The following is a 5,834-nucleotide window of genomic DNA, read 5'->3' as shown; positions in this document are numbered from 1 at the left end:
GTCTTTACTACGTCTTACTATTATGTCAGAATAGAGTTGAGACCAATCTATTTATTTCTTTAAGGTTTATTTCTTATTAGTGAACACAAGCCCAAATTGTTTTCTTTCCCGTGGTATATACGTAGGAAAATGATAATAGCAAATAAAAAGTAAATGAAAAATTGATATAAAAACATCCCAAAGTACCGAGGAACATTATGTACTATAAATAAAGGAGAAAGCATATTTTTCCTGGAACAAAATATGGTCAGAGACTGAGGTATTTATTACAGCTCTAGTTACCAGATAGTAAAAGAAACATGAGGGGCCAGCCCGGTGGCCAAGTGGTTAAGTTCGCACACTCCGCTGCAGCAGCTGAGGGTTTCACTGGTTCGGATCCTGGGCGCTGACTTGGCACCACTCATTAGGCCACGCTGAAGCGGTGTCCCATGTGCCACAACTAGAGGGACCCACAACTAAAATATACAACTATATATACTGGGGGGATTTGGGGAGAAAAAGCAGAAAGAAAGAAAAAAGATTGGCAACAGTTGTTAGCTCAGGTGCCAATCTTTAAAAAAAAACAAGAAACGTGAAACTGGAAATTGGCCCCTTTAAAATGTGCAGCTGATACCCAGCTCCCCGACCCCATAAGACATTAACCACAGCCGTGCTCAGAGCAACCCTAACATTTCATCTTCAGTTTACCAGAAAACACAGTGAGAGGAAGAAGCAGATTAGCGAGACATATGGTGGAGACCAGCCTAAACTGGTTGAAGGCACATGGCAATCCAATGTGACCTGACATAGACCCGGCAGCTCATTATATACTCTGTAACCCTAACGTCCCTGTCTCCCAAGCCTATTCCAGGGTTAAGAATCGCCTCGTCCTAGCCTGTGTAATTACAACTGCTTAATACTCCTTGGCTAAAATGGTTTTAGAACATCACATAGCTCTTGACTATCTCCTAGCTAAACAAGGGGGAATTTGTGCCCTACCAAATATCTCCTGCTGTTTCTACATTAACAATTCTAGATGTCTTGATCTGAACTTAGAAAGGGTGAGGTTGGCAACTAATGATTAGGAGGACCTAACTGAACACAAATGGGCAGAACAGATCTGGGAAGGAGTTCAGAAGGTCCTCCCTAGGATGACTTGGTTTCTTCTGCTCCTTGGCCTACTTGTAGCTCTTTTCCCTCTGCTGCTCTTGGGTCTCTGCATCTCGATCTAATAACGTCTTTCATCGGCAAACAGCCGGAGGCTATTAAACCACAAAAAGTCATATCACAGGGGTATGAACAGCTGGGGATAAAGCCGGGTGATAACTAGACATGCTTATGGTTAGCTAGGGTAAGTTTCTGGGAACCTATAGATGCTGCTCTTCTATTGGGTCCCCAGTTGGATACCCTCTTTCAGCAGGAAGCAGTTACAGAAGTCTGACATTGGTCCCTCTGTGCCCCTCAAGAATGAGGAACAGTACGTAGGAAAGGGAGGATTTGTTACCCACTGCACTGACCCCATATGACATTAAGCACAACCCTGCTCAGAACAAGCCTAATATGTTATCTTCAGTTCACCAGAAACCATAGTAAGAGGAAGGAACAGATGGCTGAGACATGTGGTGGAAACCAGCCTAAATCCGTTGAAGGCAACGTGGCGATCCAATTTGACCTGACATAGACCCTGCAGCTTATTATACACTTACTGCAATATCTTACCATATTATAGAACACACCCACCAATGCGGTGACAGTTTACAAGTGCCACGGCAATGGCAGGATATAACCAAATAAGAAAAGAGAAGAGGTGGCACCCTTGCTTCCCAGAAAAGCCTGCCCATTTCCCTGAATATTCTTCCTCTTCATTACCTAGACCCCTTATAACAGCTGCTTGACCACCTCATGAGCTGAGAAGTTGATTTGTGAACTTGGTTCTCGCTTCTCCATTCTTTGGGCCATTGAATAAAGCTTGTGCTGTTGAACACTCAGCTTCAGTTTCGTTTCAAATCCACAACACGAAACAGGAAAGAACCATCCAAGGAAGGAACGGATCGTGGCTATGAGGCCCACCCGTGCGCCCCCTCCTCGGAACTCCTCCAAGTGTGGGTCAGAGTCCCACCAGAATGAGGTGAAATTGGTAACACAGCTAAAATGAACATGAGGTGAAATGACCCAGGGTATTATCCAGACCTGGGGTAGAAGTCATTATTGGAAGAAAATATCTCTACTTCTGCCATTGAGAGGACAAATGTCTTACCAATGGTTGCTCAGAAGATTAAAGTATAGACAATGCATTAAACTCAGTGGCACCAGAGAATTTTGCATAATGGGCACAACAGTCCCAAATGAGCCATTGGCATAACTCACAATTTGATTTCAAAAATATTTTGATATAAACTAGTTATTCTAATCAAAAAATTATTAATAAGCATTTTATTTTGGAATAAATTTAAATTTACAAAAAAGTTACAAAGATAGCCCAAAGAGTTCCCATATGCCCTTTACTCAGCTTGCCCTAATGTTAACATTTTATGTAACCATTTGTCAAACTAGGGAATTAATGTTGGCACACACAATTAACTGCACTATAGATTTTATTTGATCTCACTAGTTTTTCAACTACAGCCGTTTTCTGTTCCAGGATCCAATCTTGGACACCACATTACATTTAATCTAATAAAAATTTTAGTGTAGCTATTATTTTAAGCATAAAATGAACAAATATATAATTAACAAATCTAACATTTTATGATGTACTGCTTAATTTTGTCAGCAGACAAAAGTGAAAATTGTCTAATTTGATTCTCTGTAGATTATCTAAATTGATCTTTTGTCTTCTCATCTTCTCTTAATTAGATTCCTACCTTTTGCCTATCATGCTTTTGGTTCTGCTGTCCAGGAGGAGTCAACATAACCAGGTTAGAGGGTTCCTATGTGAAACTGCAAAGCTAGAGTCTGTCATCAGTTTCACACCACTCTCTGTGGTGTTCACTAACTTCCTGGAGGTGCCAGCCTCTTCTCCTTCACATCAAAAACTAATTTCCCAGGGCCAATAAGGGAACTCCTAATGTGACCTTTTCTCCCTCAGCAGGATCTTTAGTTCCCTTTTTCTTTTCTCTCACATCAAAACTTACCCAGCCCATACCTTATTTCCTGAGGACATTTCCAAGGATGGGCCAGCCATTGTGACAAATTAGTTGTGTCAAGATGTTTCTAGATGGAATTGGCATAAAGCTACTCCTAGTAAAAATAACTGCCTACTAAATGGCTTCTGGTTGCTTCGTTGCAGAGAAATAACTCTATTGCTGGACTTTTCCAGTACCATGGCAAGTCAGGGGACAAGATTTTGGTGAACAGGCAAAATCTGCCCTTTCAGATCTGCTTAGGGCAGATGTTTCCTGTGATATCAACCATAGGCCTAAACCAGGATGGAGTTGGAACCAGGTGGGAAAGAAGGAGGTTAAGTGTATAAATAAATAAACTTGTATACGCGAGTGTTCATTTCTTTTTATGAGATATTAACTGTGCTTTAATTCCCAGGAAGTTTCATATACAACATATAAGTGCAAGTACAGCACTACATTTAGAACCATAAACATATTCTTATTGTTTTATGTTATTGATGCCACTTCTATTAACATAGTTACTCAAGAAGTAAATAGTTTATCTCAGTATTTGCAATGAGATTAACTTTCTGGTACTCTTCAGCATCTACAATTTTTGTTATGAATATCATAGGTTAGCAAGAAGTAATCATTAAATTGGATTTACTAGAACTTATTAACGAAATTCTTCCTCTCTGCATTTCCTCTTACTGAGCCACCCCAAAGATAAAACCTTGAAATAATTGTTTGTTTTTGGTGTTCTTAACCTCCTTTTTGTGCCTTCCCCCAAACCTCCTCCCTGATAATTACTTCTTCTTGCTACAGGTACTATGTACCCTTCTGCCTTCCTCTTACAGTGCCCATCAAAACTGGATCTCAGGCATGGTTATGATACCTGCATTTTACAACCTGACAGGATTTTACGTCAGGGTGTTAATTCTCTCAGAGCATTTACTTTTAGTCTTTATCTCTAATTGTGGAATAAATAAAAGGCCCTAGCTTCTCCTAAAAAGAATTTCAAGTTTTCATGTGGGAAAGCCTCCAGTGGGGGGAATATCTAGAAGCAGAAGAGGCTTCTTGGTGTCCTTAGTATAACAGAAGGTGGCAGCTAACATTGCTTCTATAAGATTCATCCTAACCTTAATTATTTTATTGATTCTATAACCCTATTGTTATCAGCCTTCACCAGTTTTCGTATACAAAGAAAATAATATAACTCACAGGTTCTTGTTCACTGTAATCCTTTATCCATATGACTTCCAGAGATTTTTTTCCTTCTTAAGCATACACATCTGATCATATCACTGTGTTCCAGATCCCCTATGATTTCAGCATGATAGCTGTAGTTTCAGCCATCATATCCATGTTCCAAGTGGGAACATTCGTAAAGCTGCTTTCTTGGAAGTGCCATGCCACCTTGATCTTGAAAAGATCGTTTTTTCTTTTCTAACGCTGGATACATTGCCATCTCCAATTATTTAGATGTCTACATCTTATACTTTTTCATGTTTCCTGACAGGGGTCATCTGGCTCAGGCCTTGGACTCTGTATGTACTCTCTGAATATTTGTTAGCTAATTAATTCACTCTTAAAAAAGACAGTAGCTAGATTGCTAACTCGTATAATATATGAATCGCCTAAAATGGGGCATAGAGTTCTTCTTATTTATTAGTGTTATAATCCCCTAAAGAAATATCAGATGTTCTTTTAGTTTCATGCCATTCAAAATATTGTAATTCTGAGAACCATTGTAAGTTAGGGTCTTAACACTCTACGATTAAATCGAGTTCTCCTAGATAATAAAGGTAAATGGATCGAACAAATGAGAACCATATACTGGCTAAACTCTTCATCTCTCTAAATTAAAATGTAGCATGTCAAAGTGAGGTCCTCAGACCATGTAGTTTTTGTCCTGAAACAAAACCTATGTGAACAAAAAAAAAGGTAGATTTATCTTGTTGCCTTTCTTTCTAAGGATTTACGGGTTATTTGATCCTTCATTCACATAACAGTTACTGTGTTCCTAATTTGTCGCACACACTCACCTGTGCTGGGACTCTGCCATGGTTACTGGAATAACTAAGCAAGAATAATTAAGCAGAGTAGTTGTGTTAATGAAAGAAAGAAGCAAATTTTAATATTTCTGATACCTGAATTCATAGTGAGCTGAGAAAACTTACTCTTATTGAACATGATTTTGCTTTGCTCTTAGTGCACCCTGTTTTTAATTTGAAGGGTATCATTGAAAAGTTTTTTTATTAGAAATATTTATACAAATCCTAAGAATTAGTTGAATCATGTTGTTAAGTCCCCCATTGTCAACCACTTGTACTAGAGGAATAAATATATTTTAAGGGGCTTCTCTTATACTATGAGTCATTGATTGCTTTCTTTTTTATACTTTCTTTTGATCATCTACAGGTATAAGAATGGCAGTGGAATTGTCAGCAGGGCCTTTGATAGTGACGCTTCCTGCTTGTCCAAAGGAAGAGTGCTCATACAGGAGGAAAGTCGGTAATGTATTCCGGATTCTCATTTACCTAAACCATTTTGATTTGTTGCTTGCTACTGATACTTCATAAAGCAATAATCACTTACAGTAAAATGGAATTCTTAGGTAATTTGAATAGTGATTCAAAATAAGGAAATTAATGTTTACATTAACATATTCGTGTATTATTTTAAGTCCCTGTTACTACCATGTCATAAATTAGTCAGCTAGAATATTCTCCTCTAGAAGGAGGCATTGTA

Source organism: Equus caballus, chromosome 4 (genome assembly GCF_041296265.1).
Source record: "Equus caballus isolate H_3958 breed thoroughbred chromosome 4, TB-T2T, whole genome shotgun sequence".
Lineage (NCBI taxonomy): Eukaryota > Metazoa > Chordata > Mammalia > Perissodactyla > Equidae > Equus > Equus caballus.
The sequence above is the reverse complement of the archived record's forward strand: the minus strand, read 5'-3'. Positions refer to the sequence as shown.